Genomic DNA, 22,469 nt, shown 5'->3' with positions numbered 1-22,469 from the left:
AGGTTCTGTGGGCAGGATAGAGGCATTGCCTCCCTGGTTGCCTCTCAGATTGAATCCATGTGATTTTCAAGGGTGAGAGTGAGCAGCCTGAAGTCTTAATGCATATTTGCACCAATGACATAGGAAGACAAGGTGAGGAGATCCTGAAGAGAGATTTTAGGGAGCTGGAGATAGAAAGATGAGAAACAGGACCTCCAGGGTAGTAATCTCCGGATTGCTGCCTGTGCCATGTGTCAGTGAGGATAAGAACAGGATGATTTGGCAGGTGAATGTGTGGCTGAGGAACTGGTGCATGGAGCAGGAGCTCAGATTTGTGGATCATTGGGATCTCTTCTGAGGAAGGTATGACCAGTACAAAAGGGATGGGTTACACCTGAACACGAGGGGATCCAATTTCCTTGCGGGCAAGTTGGCTGGATTTGTTCGGGTGGGTTTAAACTAATTCAGCAGGGTGAAGGGAACTGATAGTGCTGAAAATGAGGTAGTTGGTTTACAAACAGAAGCAATGTGTGGTGAGACTCCTAGCAAGGAGAAGCTGATGATGGGGTAAAACTTCAATCAACAGGATGAGTTGCAACGTAAAAGGTGCACAAAATCAAAAAAGGTGAATACAGGACTGAAGGTGTTACATTTGAATCGGCGCAGTATACGGAGTAAGGTAGAAGAACTTGTGGCACAGTTACAGATTGGCAGCTATGATGTAGGCGTCACTGAATCATGGCTGAAAGAAAATTATAGATTAGTGTTAATAATTATAGATTAATAGCTTAATGTCCAAGGATACCCATTGTATCGAAAGGACAGGCAAGAAGGTGTTGCTCTGTTGGTGAAAAATCAAATCAAATCATTAGAAAGAAGTGACATACTGTCAGAAGGTGTTGAATCATGGTGGATAGAGCCAATGAACTGCAAGGGTAAAAAGACCCTGATGGGAGTTGTATACAGACCCACAAACAGTAGTAAGGATGTGGACTACAAATTACAATGGGAGATAGAAATGCACGCCAAAAAGGCAATGTTACAATAGTCATGGGGGATTTCAATATGCAGGTAGATTGAAAATCAGGTTGGTGCTGGGTTCCAAGAGGGGTGAGTTCTAGAGTGCCTACAAAATGGCTTTTTAGAGCAGCTCGTGGTGGAGCCCACTGGGGGATCAGCTATTCTGGATTGGGTGTTGTGCAAAGAACCGGAATGATGCGAGAGTTTCAGGTAAAAGAATCCGTAGGGGAAAGTGATCAAAATATGATTGAGGAGAAGCTGATGTATTACAGTGCAGTAGAACGAATTACAGAGAAGTGAGAGAGGAGTTTCAATAGGTACATTTAATGTCAGAGAAATGTATACAATGTACGTCCTGAAATTCTTTTTCTTCTCAAACATCCATGAAAACAGAGGAGTGCCCCAAAGAATGAATGACAGTTAAACGTTAGAACACCAAAGCCCCCCCCACTCCCCCCTCCCACACACAAGGCAAGGTAACAATATCCCCCCACCAGTAAAACAGCATCGGCACACCCCACCAAACACTCACGCGAGCAGCAAAGCATCAATAAAGACACAGACTTGCAGTACCCCAAAGACTACTCGTTCATCTGGTAATTTGACATACCACAGGCTCTCTCTCTCCCTAATAAGGGAAAAAGAGATGTCCCATTTCACAGCAAGAGGAGAGACATAACAAAACAACTTGGTGATTTATGGCGATAAAAGTCAGTTGTGGTGCTTTCTCTGAGCCCTGTGCCTCTGGGTACACAGCCAGCAGCAAGCTCACTGCTTCTGACCCTCCTTGTTCTCCCGCGAGGCATCAGGCCTTGAATCAGCCCACCTCCAGAGCCACAAGAATCCGGCACCCTGAAGGCGCACTAGTCTTCCAGGCCATGTCCAGGCATATCGAAAAGCAGCCAGTCGTGAGGCCCTGAGAGCAGGTCCCATTCCCGCAAAGAACCAAAGTCAAAGTGTCCGGGTCTTCAAATGAACCTTGAAAGGGTAAAAAAGAAATATCAAAGATAGAAGTAAAGCTGTTTCCAAAGAGGCAAGCAAAGGAGTTACAACTTAGTGCCATCATCACTAAGCTCCACCCTCTTAGCCAGAAGTGATTGGAAAAGAACACTGACAGAGAAGACGATAGAGCAGCCATGGCTGGAAGTTTTGGAAGCAATTTAGATTCATGGAATATATACATCTCAAAGAGGAAAAAGTATTCTAAAGGAAAGATGAGACAGCCACGGCTAACAACAGAAGTCAAAGCCAACATGAAACCCAAATAGAGGGCATATAATAGAGGAAAAATTAGTGGGAAGATAGAGGATTGGAAAGCTTTTAAAAACCAACAGAAGGCAACTAGAAATGTTATTAAGAAGGTAAAAATGGAATATGAAAGGAAGCTAGCTAATAATGTTAAAGAGGATACCAGAAGTTTCTTCAGATACATAAAGTGTAACAGAGAGGTGAGAGTGGATATCAGACCATTGGAAATCAATGCTGGAGAGGTGGCAATGGAGGACAAGGAAATGGCAGACGAACTGAATAAGTATCTTGCATCCGTTTTCACTGTGGATGTCAGAACAGTATGGTGGAAGTTCCAGGTGTCAGCGGGCATGAAGTGTGTGAAGTTGCCATAACTAGGGAGAAGGATCTTGGGAAACTGAAAGGTTTGAAGGCAGATACTGAAAGTCACCTGTACCAGATGGGGCATGCTCCAGGATTCTGCATGAGGCAGCTAAAGAGATAGTGGAGGCATGAGTTATATTGTTATATGGTTATATGAGTCATGATCTTCCAAGAATCATTAGATTTTGGAATGGTTCCAGAAGACTGTAAAATTAAAATGTCACTCCACTTTTCAAGAAGGAAGAGAACCAGTAGAAAGCAAATTATAGATCAGTTAGTCTGATGTCAGAGATTGAGAAGATGTTGAAGTCGATCGTTAAGGAAGTGGTTTCAGGGTACATGGAGGCACATGTTAAAATAGGCCAGAGTCACCCTGGTTTCCTCAAGGGAAAATCTTGCCTGACATATCTGTTAGAATTCTTTGAAGAAATAACAAGTAGGATAGACAAAGGGGAATTGGTTGATGTTGTGTACTTGGATTTTCAGAAGACAAGGTGTCACACATGAGACTACTTAACATGCTACAAGCTCATGGTATTACAGGAAAGATTCTAGCATGGTTAAAGCAGTGGCTGATTGGCAGAAGGCAAAGAGTTAGAATAAAGGGAGCCTTTTGTGGTTGGCTGCCAGTGACTGGTGGTTCCACAAGGCTTAGTGATTCTTTTTATGCTAAATGTCAATGATTTGGAAGATGGAATCGATGGCTTTGTTGCAAAGTTTGCAGACATTACGAAGATAGATGGAGGGGCAGGTAGTTTTGCAAAAGTATGGAGGTTACAGAAGGAGAATGGGCAAAGAAATGGCAAATACAGTGTTGGGAAGTGTATAGTCATGCACTTCAGTAAAAGAAACAAAAGGGTTGACTATTTTCGAAACAGAGAGAAAATATATAAGTCCAAGGTGCAGAGGAACTTGGGAGACCTTGTGCAGGATTCCCTGAGGGTTAATTTGCAGATTGAGTCGATGGTGAGGAAGGCAAATGCAATGTTAGCATTCATTTCAAGAGGTCTAGAATATAAAAGCAGGGATATAATGTTGAGACTTTATAAAGCACTGGTGAGGCCTCACTTGGAGTATTGTGAGCAGTTTGGGGCCCCTTATCTTAGAAAGGATGTGCTGAAACTAGACAGGGTTCAAAGGGAGTTCACAAAAATGATTCCACGATTGAATGTCTTGTCATTTGAAGAGCGTTTGATAGCTCTGGGCCTATATTCACTGGAATTCAGAAGAATGCGAGGTGACCTAATAGAAACTTATTGAATGGTGAAAGGCCTTGATAGAGTGGATGTGGAGAGGATGTTTCCTATGGTGGGAGAGTCTAAAACCAGAGGACACAGCCTCAGAATAGAGGGATGACCTTCTAGAATGAAGATGAGGAGTAATGTCTTTGTCCAGAGAGTGGAGAATCTGTGCAATTCATTGCCACAGGCAGCTGTGAGGGCCAAGTCTTTATGTATATTTAAGTCAGAGGTTGATAGATTCTTGATTGGTCAGGGCATGATGGATATGGGAGGAGGGGGTGGGAAGGGGAGAAGGCAGGAGACTGGGGCTGAGAGGAAAAATGGATCATCATGATGAAATAGTGGAGCAGACTCGATGAGCCAAATGGCCTAATTCTGCTCCATTACCTTATGGTCTTATGGAAATATGACTTTTCTCTTTGAAAAAAACGTGGGTGAGAGGTGACTTGACATAGAAACATAGAAAACCTACAGCACAATACAGGCTCTTCGGCCCACAATGCTGTGCCGAACATGTCCCTACCTTGGAAATTACTAGGCTTACCTATAGCCCTCTATTTTACTAAACTCCGTGTACCTACTAAAAGCCTCTTAAAAGACCGTATCCTATCCGCCTTTTCCACCATTGCCAGCAGCCCATTCCGCGCACTCACCACTCTCTGAGTAAAAAACTTACCCCTGACATCTCCTCTGTACCTACTCCCCAGCACCTTAAACCTGTGCCCTCTTGTGGCAACCATTTCAGCCCTGGGAAAAAGCCTTTGACTATCCACACGATCAATTCCTCTCATCATCTTATACACCTCTATCAGATCACCTCTCATCCTCTGTCGCTCCAAGGAGAAAAGGCTGAGTTCACTCAACCTATTTTCATAAGGCATGCTCCCCAATCCAGGCAACATCCTCTGCCCCCTTTCTATAGTTTCCACATCTTTCCTGTAGTGAGGCGACCAGATTGAGCACAGTACTCCAAGTGGGGTCTGACCAGGGTCCTACATAGCTGCAACATTACCTCTTGGCTCTAAATTCAATTCCATGATTGATGAAGGCCAATACACCTAACGCCTTCTTAACCACAGAGTCAATCTGCGCAGCTGCTTTGAGTGTCCTATGGACTCGGACCCCAAGATCCCTCTGATCCTCCACGCTGCCAAGAGTCTTACCATTAATACAATATTCTGCCACCATATTTGACCCACCAAAATGAACCACCTCACTCTTATCTGGTTTGAACTCAATCTGCCACTTCACAGCCTGGTTTTGCATCCTATCAATGTCCCGCATACATAGAGTAAACATCAGAGACATTTTCACAGAGCGGAGATGGCTAATACAGGGTGGCATAACTTTAAGGTGTTGCAAGGAAGCTGCAGAGGGATGTCAGAGGCAGGTTTTTACAGAGTGGTGGATGGTTTGAGTTAGGGAAATTTACAAGACATGGATGAAAGAGAAGTGGAGGGCTATGTGAGAGGGAAGGGTTAGATTGATACTGGAGTAGGTAAAAAGGTCGGCACACCACGTGCTGAAGGGCCTCTACATGCCAAATATTCTATATCCTATGACTTCCTCATAGGAAATGTGGCTGGGCAAGTAGTTGAAGGGTCAAAGTTTGGATTTTTATAGACTTTATAAGAATAATGAAAGTTGTAGGATTCAGCCATTCATAGAGTCACAGAAAAGGGCCCTTTGGCCCATCTAGTCCATGCTGAGCCACATAATCTGCCTACTTCCATTGACCTGTGCCAGCACCATGGCCCTTCATGTACCTATCCAAACTTCTCTTAGATGTTGAAATCAAGCTCGCATGCACCACTTGTGCTGGTAGCTCGTTCCACACTCCCACGACCCTCTGAGTGAAGAAGTTTCCCCTCATGTTCCCCTTAAACATTTCATCTTTCACCCTTAACCCATGACTTCTAGTTGTAGTCCCACCCAACCTCAGTGGAAAAAGCCTGTTTGCATTTACCCCTCATCTATGTATGGAAGTCGAATCTGGATAAAGTCACTCTGAGACCGTATAGGTACAAACTCTTTATTCAAAGCACCCGGGGCTTACTCAGTCGCTCAAACTGGAACAGTCAGTCACTGTTCCTGCCCGATCCACCAACTAACTCACAATTCCCCTTACGAATGGATATATTCATTTAGATAATACCCTCGCACAAGACAGACTGGAGCTTTACAGAATACAGAATAGGCATAATGGCCTCACATACTGGTGCTGTCCTATCTCTACGCATGACTTCACAAGGAGATAAGCATCCTGAAACCCCAGCTGGCCACCTTCAAAAAGAAATACAATAGAATTTATGAAAAAAAATACATAACAATGTCATCAGTAAGAACAAGGAACTGATTGTGGACTTACCTCAGGAAGGGGAAGTCGAGGGAATGCACACCAGTCCTCATCGAGGGATCAGAAGTGGACAGGGTGAGCAGTTCCTGGGTGTCAACATCTCTGAGGATGTATCGTGGGTCCAATATATTGATGCAATTACAAAGAAGGCACAATGACAGCAGCAATTCATTAGGAGTTTGAGATGATTTGGTAAGTCACCAAAGACTCTTGCAAATTTCTACAGGTGTACCACGGGGAGCATTCTAACTGGTTGCATCACCGTCTGGTATGGAGGGGTCGCTGCAAAGGATCGTAAATATCTGCAGAAACTTGTCAGTTCACCCCAGCATCAAGGACACCTTCAAAGGTGATGCCTCAAAAATGCAGCATCCATCATTAAGGACCCCCATCACCCAGGATGTGCCCTCTTCTCATTGCTACCATCAGAGAGGAGGTACAGGAGCCTGAAGACACACACTCAACCTTTTAGGAACAGATTCCTCTCCATATCCATCAGACAATGAACCCATGACCACTACCTTTCTTCAGTCTCTTTTTAAATGTTTTATATAAAGGAGATTAGTTTTTTTTTAATGTATAGCAATGTACTGCTGCCATAAAACAAATTTCACAATGTGTGCCAGTGTTGTTAATTTGATTCTGATTTCTGACAAATAACCAATGAGCAAAAAAAGACAAACTATGCAAATCAAAAATAAATATTGAGAACAAGACTGCTGGAAAGTGAGTCTGTGGGTTATGGAATCAGTTCAGCATTGTGGGAGAAGTTTCAAATCCTGACAGCACCCTAAGGCTGTGTTCTGAACGCTCCCAAATTTACAAGTGCAGACAGGTAGACCGATCAACCAGCTTCCTTTTGTGTCTCCCAGGAGGTTTTGTTTAATCCCAGACCATTGGGGCAGTTTGGCCATGCCAGGCTCCAGGATGTCCACTATACCAGTTTAATTAGCCAGCAGAGATCCAGTTCCATTCCTTTGCTGACTGGTGGGATAATATAGACCAACTGGAATTGTGGGCAGGAAAATGGCAGATGGAGAATACTGGGATCAGGGATCCAGCAGTGGCAACAAACACTCCCCCCTTCTCCCCCACCCCGAGAAAGAAGACAAGAAGACCAGAGGATCCATCAGCCACCCAGCCTCAGCCTGAGTTCACTGCCTTAGGATCCAAGATCTAGGAATTTGCTGTGATGAGTAACACACACAAAATGCTGGAGGAACTTGGCAGGGCAGGCAGTATCAATTGAAAAAAACGTACAGCTGACATTTCGGGCACGGGATCAAAATAAGCTGCAGAGTTGTAAACTTAGCTCCATCATGGGGACTTGCCTCTATGGTATCCAGGACATCTTCAAGAAACAATACCTGACAATGTTGACATCCGTCATTAAGGAACCCCATCACCCAGGACATGCCCTCTTCTATACTGGGTTGGGTGTTATGTAATAAACTGGAGGCAATTAAGGAGCTTAAGGTAAAAGAACCTTTAGGAACCAGTGATCACAATATGAAACACTGTGTGCAGTAGAAAAGAAGAGATTGGTGAAAGGTCAGAAAGGAACAACAGGTAAGGAATACGAGGAGCTGAAGCGTGAGGTACAACGATGCTGCAGGCTTGACAAAGAGGCATACCTACAATGCATCTGCTCCAACAAAGGCAACAGCAAGATAGTTCATGCTGCGGTGAAAGAACTTACTGACACCTTCACACCAAGAATTGGTGCATTCAAAAATGACGAAGGAAAAATTCTAGCAGTAAATGCAGATGTGAGGGAAAGGTGGCTCAAGTACACCAAGAAACTATGAAAATCACGAGAATGAAAACTTTGACAAAGCCATTGAATGGACAACACTGGAACATGAACCCGAGCCACTCCTGGCAGAGGTAGAAAGAGCAATCGAGAAGACTAAAAAGAATAAAGCACCTGATCCAGACAACATACCAGCTGAAAGTAACAGGCAGCTCAATGGTCCACATCTTTGTCTGCACCATCTGGAAGTCTGGCAAATGGCCAACAGACTGGTGCAAATCTGTCTACATTCCAGTTCCCAAGAAAGGGGAGCTCCTGCAGTGCAGTAATTACAGAACAATTGCATTGATATCACATGCCAGCAAGCTTCTACTGATAATCATCTCTGAGAGACTAAAGAACTACATGGATAGAGAAATCACACTCGAACAGGCTGGCTTCAGGAGTGGCTGAGGCACCAGGGACCAGCTCTTCAACATGCACCTAATAATGGAGAAAATGAGAGAGGTCCAAACTCCCCTGTACATCCGCTTCATAGACTACTCAAAGGCGTTTGACTGTGTCCAATACACCAAACTGTGCACAGCAATGATTCAGCTGGGCGTGGCACCACACCTAGTGGCTCTTCTAGAAACACTGTATGCTACGCAATCCTCCAGCCTTCGGACCACATCTGGCGAGACTGAATCATTCTGCAATGGGAAAGGAGTCAGTAACTTGAGATACAGAAATGACACAGCCCTGCTAGCCACTACAGAAGAAGACCTACAAGCACTACTCAATAATGTTGCAAAAGTCTCTGCTGAATTTGGATTGCTGATAAATGGCAAAAAGACCAAAGTTATGGTGATAAGCAAAACTGCAATTCAAGCCGACATCTACGTCGGAAATGACAAGATCGGAACAAGTGTCCTCCTTTATATACCTTGGTGCAGAACTAAATGCCACAAACGAATGCAGCAAGGAAATAAGGCGAAGGCCAGCAATGGCACGCACGAGCACTACCAAACTCTGGAACATCTGGAAAGATAGACCAGTGAATAATGACACCAAGATACGCCTCCTCAGGAGTCTCGTCTGGCCAGTAACTCTCTGTGGCTGTGAAACATGGACCCTAAAAGCTGCTGATGAAAAGAAGTTAACAACATTTGAGATGTGGAGATAGACAGATCCTTAGGATATGGTACATTGAAAGGAGATCCAACGATTTAATCCTAGAAAAGATTGGCACATTTCCTGGAAATGACATTAGGGGATACGGTGAGCGAGCAGGTAAGTGGACATGAGGTTAGGTTTAGATCAGCCATGTGATCTCCTGGGCCAGTTTTCAATAGCCTGGATGGGTTGGAGAGGAATTTTCCGGATTTTTTCTCCTCAATTGGCAAATCGTTTTTTTTTTCATTGGAGCGTAGAAGGTTGAGGGGGGATTTGATCGAGGTATTTAAAATTTTGAGAGGGATAGATAGAGTTGACGTGAACAGGCTGTTTCCATTGAGAGTAGGGGAGATTCAAACTAGAGGACATGATTTGAGAGTTAGGGGGCAGAAGTTTAAGGGAAACACGAGGGGGTATTTCTTTACTCAAAGAGTGATAACTGTGTGGAATGAGCTTCCTGTAGAAGTAGTAGAGGCCAGTTCAGTCGTGTCATTTAAGGTAAAATTGGATAGGTATATGGACAGGAAAGGAGTGGAGGGTTATGGGCTGAGTGCGGGTAGGTGGGACTAGGTGAGATTAAAAGTTCGGCACGGACTAGGAGGGCCGAGATGGCCTGTTTCCGTGCTGTGATTGTTATATGGTTATATGGTGATCACATGGGTTTGGGTGGGATGAATAATAAAATAAAATGGGCGGCATGGTGCCCTGTTGGTTGGCACTGTTGCCTTGTGTGATAACTAGAGTTAAGATTGGATCAGCCATGATCTTGTTGAATGGCTTGAGGGGTCGATTGGCCTACTCCTGCTCCTATCTCTTATGTTTTTATGAAATTTGATAGGGAGAAAGTAAAGTCTGTTTTTCAGTAAAGGGAAATTACAGTGATATGAGAGAGAGGAGTTGGCTAAACTAAATTTGAAGTAGCTGCTGGTAGGGATGTCAGCAGAGCAGTAATGGTGTGCATGTCTGGGAAAATGCGGAAGGTACAGGACACATGTATTCCAAAAATGAAGAAATACTCAAATGGTAAAATAGTATAACCGTGCCTGACAAGGGAAGTCAAAGCTATTGTAAAAGCTAAAGAAAGGGCAAATAACAAAGCAAAATTTGTGGGAGGATAGAGGGTTGGGAAGTTTTAAAAAAAACCTACAACAAGCAACTAAAAAATTCATTAGAAGGGAAAAGATGAAATATGAAAGCAAGCTTGCAAATAATATCAAAGTAGACAGTAAAAGTTTTTTCAGGTATGTTAAAAATAAAAGAGAAATGAGAGTGGATATAATACCGCTAGAAAATGAGGCAGGAGAAATAATAACAGGGGATAAGGAGATGGCTGATGAACTAAATGAGTATTTTGCATCAATCTTCACTGTGGAAGACACTAGCAGTATGCCTGATGTTGTAGTGTGTGAAGGGAGAGAAGTGAGTGCAGTTACTATTACAAGGGAGAAGGTGCTCAAAAAGCTGAAAGACCTAAAGGTACATAAGTCACCCAGACCAGACCAGAGGAACTGACCCTAGGATTCTGAAAGAGGTAGCATTAGAGATTGTGGTGGCATTAGAAATGATCTTTCAAAAATCATTGGACTCTGGCATAGTGCCAGAGGACTGGAAAATTGCAAATGTCACTCCACTCTGAGTCATCAGCAGAAAGGAAATTATCGACCAGTTAGCCTGACCTCAGTGATTGGGAAGATGTTAGAGTCAATTGTTAAGGATGAGGTGTGGAAGTACTTGGTGACACAGGACAAGATAGGACAAAGTCAGCATGGAAAATCTGGGAAAATCTTGCCTGATGAACCTGTTGGAATTCTTTGAGGAGATTACAAGAAGGATAGATACAGGGGATGCAGTGGATGCTGTATACTTGGACTTTCAGAAGGCCTTTGACAAAGTGCCACACATGAGGCTGCTTACCAAGTTAAGAGCCCATGGTATTACAGGAAAGTTACTAAAGTAGTTAGAGCATTGGCTGATTGGTAGAAGGCAGTGAATGGGAATAAAAGGATCCTTTTTTGGTTGGCTGCCAGTGACTAGTGGTGTTTCACAGGGGTCGGTGTTGGGACCACTTATTTTTATGCTGTATATAAATGATGTAGATGATGGAATAGATGGCTTTGTTGCCAAGTTTGCAGATGATATGAAGATTGGTAAAGGGGCAGGAAGTGTTGAGGAAACAAATTAGACAGATTAGGAGAATGGGCAAGAAAGAAGCAAATAGAATTCAGTGTTGGAAGAAGCATGGTCCTGCACTTTGATAGTAGAAATAAATGTGCCGACTATTTTCGAAACGGGGAGAAAATCCAGGAATCTGAGATGCAGAAGGACTTGGGAGTCTTTGTGCAGAACACCCTGAAGATTAACTTGCAGGTTGAGTCAGTGGTGCGGAAGGCCAATGCAATGTTAGTATTCATTTCACGAGGTCAAGAATACAAGAGCAGAGGTGTGATGCTGAGGCTTTATAGTGCACTGGTATGCCCTCACCTTGAGTATTGTGAACAGTTTTGGGCCCCTCATCTTGGAAAGATGTCTTGGCATTGGACAGGGTCCAGAGGAGGTTCACGAGGATAATTTCAGGATTGAAAGGGTTATCAAACGAGGAATGTTTGATTGCTCTCGGTCTGTACTCTGTACCATTCAGAAGGATGGGGGGGGGGGGAATCTCATTAAAATCTTTTGAATGTTGAAAGGCCGAGACAGAGTAGATGTGGAAAGGATGCTTCCCATGGTGGGAGAGTCTTGGACAAGAGAGCAAAGCCTCAGGATAGAGGGGTGTTGTTTCAAAACAGAGATACAGAGAAATTTCTTTAGCCAAATGGTGGTGAATTTGTGGAAATTGTTGCCACATGCAGCCATGGAGGCCAGGTTGTTGGGTGTATTTAAGGCAGAGATGGATAGGTTCTAGATTGGACATGGCATCAAAGGTTACGGGGAGAAGGCCGGGAACTGGGGTTGAGGAGGAGAAAAAATAAGGATCAGTCATGATTGAATGGTGGAGCAGACTCGATGGGCCAAATGGCCTAATTCTGCTCCTGTGTCTTATGGTGTTATCAATGCTACCATCAGGCTGGAGTACAGAAGCCTGAAGCCACACAGTCAATTATTCAGGAACAGCTTCTTCTCTTCTGCCAATCGATTTCTGAATAGACATTAAACCCATGACCACACACACACACACACACACACACACACACACACACACACACACACACACACAGAGTGTCAGTCTAGGGAAGACAGTCTCTGGCCCCGCCAAACATGTGAAATCTGAGGTGCAAAACCTCTTGTTTGTGTGGATGCTGCATGATGTGTTACCCTGTTACAAATCAGTGCCATGACATAACAGCCAGTACACCATATGCAATTTAGCCTTATAATTCTTCATTTGAGTAGAGGGTTCGTAAAGAAAAGGGCCCATTTTAATGAAACAGACTAATGTGCACGTTGGAGCTTGCGGTTTCCCGTCCGTTGGTCCTCAATCGATTTTCCACGGGTTTCGTTGACTCCCGGCCCCACTCCAAGTCCACTCCTTTCAGGCATCTTCATTGGAGCAAGAAGGCTGTGAGTGAACGGCTGATTTCCAGAGTGAAGACGGTTCAACTACTCAGGGTAAAAGAGAGGCAAGTGCGCAGGCGCGTGACATCAGCCAGTCGAGTGCGAAAGGATTAAAAAGAAGACAGCCATATCCAGTGGGCAGCAGAATGATCGGGCTTTGGCTCCATGGGCTTAGGCGGTAATGGGACAAGGCGAGGTGTTATTTGTGGACAGGAGGAAGTATGTGTGTGAGGCCAGTTTTCTGCACTCGGTGTTAGATGTGGGAGGTACTGGAATCTCCCAGCCTCCCAAATGGCAATATCTGCACCCGGTGTGTTGAGATGCAGCTCCTGAGGGACTGAGTTAGGGAACTGGAGATGCAGCTCGATGACCTTCGCCTAATCAGGGAGAGTGAGGAGGTGATAGTTACAGGCAGGTGGTCACTCCGGGGCCACAGGAGATAGACAAGTGGGTCACAGTCAGGAGGGGGAAGGGGAAGAGTCAGGTACCAGAGAGTACCCCTGTGACTGTACCCCTTGACAATAAGTACTCCTGTTTGAGTACTGTTGGAGGGGACAGCCTATCTGGAGGAAGTGGTAGTGGCTGTGCCTCTGGCACAAAGTCTGGCCCTGTGGCTCAGAAAGGTAGGGAAAGGAAGAGGAAGGCAGTAGTGATAGGGGGCACTATAGTTAAGGGTTCAGACAGGTGATTCTGTGGATGCAGGAAAGAAACTCGGATGGTAGTTTGCCTCCCAGGTGCCAGGGTCCGGGATGTTTCAGATGGCATCCAAAATACTCTGCAGTGGGAGGGAGAATAGCCAGAGGCCATGGTACATATAGGTACCAATGACATAGGTAGGAAAAGGGAAGAGGTCCTGAAAGGAGAGTATAGGGAGTTGAGAAGCAGGACCACAAAGGTAGCAATCTCGGGATTACTGCCTGTGCCACGCGACAGTGAGTATAGGAATAGAGTGAGGTGGAGGATAAAGGTGTGGCTGAGGGATTGGAGCAGGGGGCAGGGATTCAGATTTCTGGATCATTGAGACCTCTTTTGGGGCAGGAATGACCTGTACAAAAAGGACGGGATGCACTTGAAACCCAGGGGGACCAATATCCTGGCGGGGAGGTTTGCTAAGGCTGCTGGGGAGAGTTTAAACTAGAATTGTTGGGGGTGGGAACCAAACTGAAGAGACTGGGGAAGAGGAGGTTGGCTTACAAATAGAGAGAGCTTGTAGACAGTGTGAGAGGGAGGATAGGCAGGTGATAGAGAAGGGACGCGCTCAGTCAGACGGTTTGAAATGTGTCTATTTTAACGCAAGGAGTATTGTGAACAAAGCAGGTGAGCTTAGAGTGGGGATCAGTATTTGGAGATATGATGTGGTTGCCAATACAGAGACTTGGATGGCTCAGGGGCAGGAATGGTTACTTCAAGGTGTTTCAGAAAGGACAGGGAGGGAGGCAAAAGAGGTGGGGGCGTGGCGCTGTTGATCAGAGATAGTGTCACGGCTGCAGAAAAGGTGAACACCATGGAGGGATTGTCTACCGAGTCTCTGTGGGTGGAGGTTAGGGACAGGAAGGGGTCAATAACTTTACTGGGTGTTTTTTATGGGCTGCCAATAGTAACAGGGACACTGAGGAGCAGATAGGAAAACAGATCCTGGAAAGGTGTAATTAGAACAGAGTTCTCGTGATGGGAGATTTTAATTTCCCAAATATCAATTGGCATCTCCCTAGAGCAAAGGGTTTAGATGGGGTGGAGTTTGCTAGGTGTGTTCAGGATTCAGATTCATATTCTGTTTATTGTCATTTAGAAAATACAAATGCAATGCAGTTAAAAAATGAGACAACGTTCCTCCAGAATGATATCACAAAAGCATATGTCAAAACCGACTACAACAGAAAATACACATAACGTTTGGCAATCCCCAGTCAAGAGTCTGGAGAGGCTGCTGCGTATTAATATTGCGCTACCGTCTTAGCACGTTCCCCGGAAAGGAGCTCCAAATCCACCAGACAAAAACAAGACCAAAAACTAAAGCTACAAGACCTGCACAAAACCACATAATTACAACATATAGTTAGAACAGTGCAAACAATAGCATAATTGATAAAAAAAAACAGACCATGGGCACAGTAAAAATAGTCCAAAGATGTTAAAGGACTATAAGTTCAAAAGAAATCACCACACAGTTTCCACAGATCCTCAGGGTCCCGACAGACTCGTCATTCCACGCTGGCGGCAGAAGGGAATACCCCCGCTATGGACTTCCACGGTGCCGCCCGACTCGGCCTCACAGACACAGCGCACACCGAAAGTGATCTGACCGCAGTGGACTCTGAGTCTGTCGAACCTCTGAGCAGACAACCATCCCCTCCAGCATAGCTTCTCCGAGCACCATCCTCTACCGAGAGTATTAAGATGGTCCCGCCAACGGCCATCGGCAACGCGACCCCGAGGACTGGGGGCCTGTTCTTCCCAGCAGAGTCCCGGACCTCACAACAGCAGCAGCAACGAAGAAGGTCTTCCTGGAGATTTCCTGATGTTCCTCCATGCTCCTACGTCCATTTTCAATCGATTATGATTGCGCTCGACACCCCACTTCACAAATAACAGATAATCAGCTCCGGAGTGGCCGCTGCAAGCTGCGTCATGCTAACATCTTTGAAAAAAGGATGGTTTCTTGACACAGTATGTAGATAAGCCTACAAGAGGAGAGGCTGTACTTGCTTTGGAATTGGGAAATGAACCTGGTCTGGTGTCATATCTCTCAGTGGGAGAGCATTTTTGAGATAGTGATCATAATTCTATCTCCTACATGTGACTGTGGGAAAGTGTGTATGGAACCGAAGGAGATAGCAGAGGTACTTAATGAATACTTCAGTATTCACTATGGAAAAGAATCTTGGACATTGTCGTGATGACTTGCAGCAGACTGAAAAGCTTGAGCATGTAGATATTAAGAAAGAGGATGTGCTGGAGCTTTTGGAAAACATCAAGTTGGATAAGTCACTGGGACTGGGCAAGATGTACCTCAGGCTACTGTGGGAGGCGAGGGAGGAGATTGCTGAGTCTCTGGCGATAATCTTTGCATCATCAAAGGTGATGGGAGAGGCTCCGGAGGATTGGAGGGTTGCGGATGTTGTTCCTTTATTCGAGAAAAGGGAGTAGAGATAGCCCAGGAAATTATAGACCAGTGAGTCTTACCTCAGTGGTTGGTAAGTTGATGGAGAAGATCCTGAGAGGCAGGATTTATGAACATTTGGAGAGGTATAACATGATTAGGGGTAGTCAGCATGGCTTTGTCAAGGACAGGTCGTGCCTTATGAGCCTGATTGAATTTTTTGAGGATGTGACTAAACACATCGATGAAGGAAGAGCAGAAGATGTAGTATATATGGATTCCAGAGGAGTCCATAGGACACTCAAAGCAGCTGCACAGGTTGACTCTATGGTTAAGAAGGCGTACAGTGTATTGACCTTCATCAATTGTGGAATTGAATTTAGGAGCTGAGAGGTAATGTTGCAGCTATATTGGACCCTGGTCAGACCCCACTTGGAGTACTGTGCTCAGTTCTGGTCACTTCACTACAGGAAGGATGTGGAAGCCATAGAAAGGGTGCAGAGGAGATTTAAAAGGATGTTGCCTGGATTGGGGAGCATGCTTTATGAGAATAGGTTGAGTGAACTCAGCCTTTTCTCCTTGGAGCGAAGGAGGATGAGAGGTGACCTGACAGAGGTGTACAAGATAATGAGAGGCATTGATTGTGTGGATTGTCAGAGGCTTTTTCCCAGGGCTGAAATGGTTGCCACAAGAGGACACAGGTTTAAGCTGCTGGGGAGTAGGTACAGAAGAGATGTCAGGGTTAAGTTTTTTACTCAGAGAATGGTGAGGGCATGGAATGGGCTGCCAGCAACAGTGGTGGAGGCGGATACGATAGGGTCTTTTAAGAGACTTTTGGACAGGTACATAGAGTTTAGGAAAATAGGTAAGTCTAGTAATCTAGTAATTTCTAAGCTAGGGACATGTTTGGCACAGCTTTGTGGGCTGAAGGGCCTGTATTGTGCTGTAGGTTTTCCACGTTTCTATCTTCTCTCTTCATCTTCCGCCAAACAAAAGACCGCAAATCCCTCGCTCTCAGGCTCACAAGAAAAAACAGTCCCTTCATCGGACAGCGCACTTTCCAAAGCCCCCGTTATCTCTAGTCATACCCCAAACACTGCTGCTACAGAGAAACCATTATATTGGCAGTGAAACCTTTCCCAGGGCATTACATATTCACACACTTACTGTCATTAGTTTTTCCTCTATCGTTATGTATCGTATTATACTGCAATTTTGCAACATATGTTGGTGGTACTAAACCTGATTCTGAATGAACAGTCAATGTTTTTGGAACAAACCCTTCATCTGGATCCACTGAGTTCCTCCAGCATTTTGTGTGTTGTGTGTGTGACCCACAACAGAAAAGCAACGTTCAACCATCCTAAAGAATAATACAAGGTTAGAAGTGTGGATATGGAATTAAACACCAGCATCTATTGATTTACAATGTAAACAGCATTATAAAAAGTGGTTTAAAATGCAATGATTGAGGTAAAAAAAATAGGGGTGGGAGGCTAACAAGAATGATTAATTATTTTAATTGCCTGGGGGAGGAGACTTTTAAGATGGCATGAAGTTTATAACGCTCACTGGGAGGGAGCTTTCGGAAGGGTAATCTTTTCTTGTGTTTATAATCTCTTGGGTGGATAGTGCCCGCTGTGATTCTTCCTGCCCTGGACAATGCAAGTCAAGTCCTGCAGTGATGGGAGACTGCAGCTAATGCCCTTTTCTGCTGACGTGGCATTCGCTGTAGGTCATTTATATCGTGAGAGGATGCTGTGTCAAACTAGGCAGCAATGGCTGATGTGAGATGTTCCCTATTTGCCATCATTGCCCACTTGTGCCAATTCCCCTCTTTGTCTTGTAAGGAAGACTGCACCCAGGTTGGAACAGTACAACTCCATCCACAATACTGGACAGACCATACTCACACTAGCCTGCACAGGATCTGCTCAGTGATGTCTCAGGTCCATGGACTGAATGGAATTGTGGCACAAATGTGAAGGAGAGGGAGAGAAAACCACCCAAAGAAATAACTACATTTGTAATAAAGGCAGCACCTGTGAAAAGAGAAACATTGAACAATCAGGTCGTGGTCGAAGCCACAAGTCCACTGGAGCTGGAAGAGAATGGCCCTTTGTGCGGGTGGGAGGGGCAGGGCGTGGTTTGCTGCTTCTTTTTGGCACTGGGAAGTCTGGTGACACCTTTGAGTATCCCCCAGCAGCTCCTTCGGTTGTGTGGGTTATTAACACAGACGACACATTTCAGTGTATGTTTCAATGTACACTGGATGAACAAATGAATCGGGATCTCCAGCAGAACCTCAGGCTTCAAGAAAGCAGCCATCGCCATCTAGTTTGAAGGCTCTGGTGCACAGGCTAAAAGAAAAGCTGCAGAGGATTGTACTCTCAGCCAGCTCCATTGTGCCACAGATCCCAACACTGAGATCTCCGAAAGGCAGTGTCTCCAGAAGGCAACACCCTCACTTCCACTACACACCCTCTACTCATTACTACCTTCCGAAAAGAGGTACAGGAGCTTGAAGACCACGCACGATTCAGAAAAAGCTTCTTCCCCCCACCATCAAATTTCTGAATGGTCCATGAACCAATGAATACTGCTTTCTTTTTTTACATGTAGCATCCGTGCCCCCAATTTACCCCCGTTTGCCGAGGGTGAATCGCCGTCGCCCCGCCAACAGTGCAATACTACGGTGTAATGCCCCCCCAGTACACGCTCACAACACAAATACCAAACAATACACCAAAGGTGAGTAAATAATTACATCTTTATAGTTATTTCTTAGTGATGGGTTAGTAGAAACAGATAACCTAAAGGCACCAAATCAGTAAGTTTATCAGTTTGTGCTCATAATATTTTAATACGTTGGAGCTCACACCATCCACAATGACCTTCTGAGCCTTCAGCCACAGTCCAAACCACCGATGTCCAGTATCTGGTGTCCGCTCCTCACACATCCGTCCTCCTCGCTCACCTCCCGAAAAAGACCCGAACTCCCACTCAGCTTACACATACAAAGTAGCATAACAATTCTCCATTGGTTAGTTCCCCCCTTATCTGCCGTTATAACATTCCAGCTACAGAAACCCATTACAGCATTAAATAATATTACAGAGAAGCCATTTTGTTAGCCTGAACAGTTAACACCACAGTTAATGGTACATACACCATTTATTTTTGCAACTTAGAATGATTTACAAATGTCCTGCTGTCACAAAAGACAATTTTCCTGTCATCTAGGTCCGTGACAATAAATATGATTCTGAAACCATCATTGTTTCTTTTCCCACAGATGCTGTGCACCCACTGTGGAAAAAGCATGATTGCATTGACCCATCTACATGCCTCAGAATTTCTACCTCCTACCCAAGATCCACAAACCTGCCTGTCCAGGTAGACCATTGTTTCAGCTTGCTCCTGCCCCACTGAACTCATTTCTGCATACAGACAGACATACTTTATTGATCCTGAGGGAAATTGGGTTTCGTTACAGTCGCACCAACCAAGAATAGTGAAGAAATATAGCAAGATAAAACCATAAATAATTAAATAATAGTAAGTTAATCATGCCAAGTGGAAATCAGTCCAGGACCAGCCTATTTGCTCAGGGTGTCTGACACTCTGAGGGAAGAGTTGTAAAGTTTGATGGCCACAGGCAGGAATGATTTCCTATGACGCTCAGTGTTACATCTGGGTGGAATGAGTCTCTGGCTGAATGTACTCCTGTGCCTAACCAGTACATTATGGGATGTACTGATGGGAGACATTGTCCAAGATGGCATGCAACTTGGACAGCATCCTCTTTTCAGACACCACCGTCAGAGAGTCCAGTTCCACTCCCACAACATCACTGGCCTTATGAGTTTGTTGATTCTGTTGGTGTCTGCTACCCTCAGCCTGCTGCCCCAGCACACAACAGCAAACATGACAGCACTGGCCACCACAGACTCGTAGAACATCCTCAGCATCGTCCGGCAGATGTTAAAAGACCCCAATCTCCTCAGGAAATAGAGACACTCCCCATTCGACACTGTTTTATCCCCCCTTGTTCAATCCCTTCCCACTTATGTTCGTGACACTTCTCATGCTCTGGATTTTTTCAATGATTTCAGGTTCCCTGGCCCCCATCATCTTATTTTCACCATGGATGCCCAGACCGTATATACCTCCAACCCCACCAGGAAGGTCTCAAAGCTCTCTGCTTCTTTTTGGATTCCAGACATAGCAAGTTCCCCTCCACCACCACTCTCCTCTGGCTCTTAATAATTTCTCCTTTGGCTGCTCCCACTTTCTTCAAACTAAAGGTCAAGACTACACTGGTATCCATCCGCCACCTCTCTTTCACTACATCAACGACTGCATTGGCGCTGCTTCCTGCACGCATGCTAAACTCGTTGACTTCATCAACTTTGCCTCCAACTTCCACCCTGCCCTCAAATTTACCTGGTCCATTTCTGACACCTCCCTCCCCTTCCTTGATTTCTCTGTCTCTATCTCTGGAGACAGCTTATCTACTAATGTCTATTATAAGCCCACGGACTTGCACAGTTACCTAGACTATCCCTCTTCCCACCCTGTTACTTGTAAAAAGCCCATCCACTTCTCACACTTCCTCCATCTCCACTGCATCTGCTCTCAGAATGAGGCTTTTCATTCCAGGACAAAGGTGATGTCTTCCTTTTTTAAAGAAGGGGGCTTCCCTTCCTCCACCATCAACTCTGCCCTCAAACGCATCTCTCCCATTTCACATACATCTGCTCTCACCCCATCCTCCTGCCACCCCACTAGGGATAGAGTTCCCCTTGTCCTCACCTACCACCCCACCAGCCTCTGGGTCCAACATATAGTTCCGCCATCTCCAACAAGATCCCACTACCAAGCACATCTTTCCCTCCCCCCCGACTTTCTGCTTTCCACAGGATTGCTCCCTACACGACTCCCTTGTCCATTCGTCCCCCATCCCTTCCCACCAGTCTCCCTCCTGGCACTTAACCTTGTAAATAGAACAACTGCTACACCTGCCCTCACCACCATTCAGGGCCCCAGACAGTCCTTCCAGGTGAGGCAACACTTCACCTGTGAGTCGGCTGGTGTGGTATGCTGTGTCCGGTGCCCCCGGTGTGGCCTTTTATATATTGGGAGACCGTTTCACTAAACACCTACGCTCTGTCCGCCAGAGAAAGCAGGATCTCCCAGTGGCCACACATTTTAATTCCACGTCCCATTCCCATTCTGATACATCTATTCATGGCCTTCTCTACTGTCGAGATGAAGCCACACTCAGGTTGGAGGAACAACACCTTATATTTCGTCTGGGTAGCCTCCAACCTGTTGGTATGATTTCTCTAACTTCTGTTAATGCCACTCCTTCCCTCATCCCTACTTTTTCTCTCTTTCACTCTCACAGTAACTCCTTGCCTGTTCTCCATCTTCATCTGGTGCTCCCCTCCCCCTTTCTTTCTTCCAAGGCCTTCGATCTCCAGCCTTGTATCCCTTTTGCCAATCAACTTCCCAGCTCTTAGCTTCATCCTCTCACTCCTGTCTTCTATCATTTCAGGTCTCCCCCACCCCCTCCCACTTTCTAATCTCTTTTTTCCATTAGTCCTGATGAAGGGTCTTGACCTGAAACGTTGACTGTACTTCTCCCTATAGATGCTGCCTGGCCTGCTGCGTTCCACCAGCATTTTGTGTGTGTTGCTTGAATTTCCAGCATCTGCAGATTTCCTCATGTTTGATAATTTGACTTTTTTTGACAGTCAACAGAGACTCTTTCGTGTCAAAAATGAAAACAGTTCCCTACAAAGTGATCTAAATTAATTACAAATATAAAACACAAAATAATTGATTGCATAAACATTCACCCACTTCAAGTCAGTATATCAGCTTTGCACATCTGGACTGCAATTTTTCTCCATTCGTATTTACAAAACTGTTCAATCTCTGTTAAAATTGCATGGGGATCATGAGTGAACAGCCCTTTTCAAGTCCAGCCACAAATTCTCAATTGGATTGAGGTCTGGACTTGACCATTCCACGACATTAACTTTGTTGTTTTTAAATGAAACACCTTTTTATTGGGCGTCTCTGGAAATGCAGCTCATTAGCCCCTCACTAACAGCCACTGGCCTCTGCAGTGAGAAACCCACCTTTCCGAATGCCATTCGAAATCTATCTCGAACAAATAGGTCTCTCACGGTCCTTCCTCCTTGAAGCCATTCATCTGCACAAAGCACCTTGTGCAACAGGGACAGCATCCTCAGTCATCTTCCCTCCTCTCTCCCAGTTTCCCACACCAGAACCTTCTCCCAATTCCACCATGCTGATTGGCAGACACCAGGTTACTAAGTTTAAGAACAAAGCCTCCTCAGCTCAAAGCCAAACAGACTGTTTCACAGAACTGCTAAAATGAAATACCTACAGCATAGCAATAAAAATCTTAACCAGGACATTACATTAGCTATTCCTGTGTAGCTTTGGCTTTGTGCTGGGGGTAACTGTCTTGCTGGAAAACAAATCTCTCAAGTCACAGTTCTCTTGCAGACTGCATCAGGTTTTCTTCCAGGATTTTCCTCCCTGTATTTATCTGCATTCATTTTACCCTCTACCGTCACAAGCCTTCCAGGGCCTGCTGCAGCGAAGCATCCCCACAGCGTGATGCAGCCACCACCGTGCTTCACAGTAGGGATGGTGTGTTTTTGA

The sequence above is a fragment of the Hypanus sabinus genome, chromosome 29 (assembly GCF_030144855.1).
Source record: "Hypanus sabinus isolate sHypSab1 chromosome 29, sHypSab1.hap1, whole genome shotgun sequence".
Taxonomy (NCBI): domain Eukaryota; kingdom Metazoa; phylum Chordata; class Chondrichthyes; order Myliobatiformes; family Dasyatidae; genus Hypanus; species Hypanus sabinus.
The sequence above is the reverse complement of the archived record's forward strand: the minus strand, read 5'-3'. Positions refer to the sequence as shown.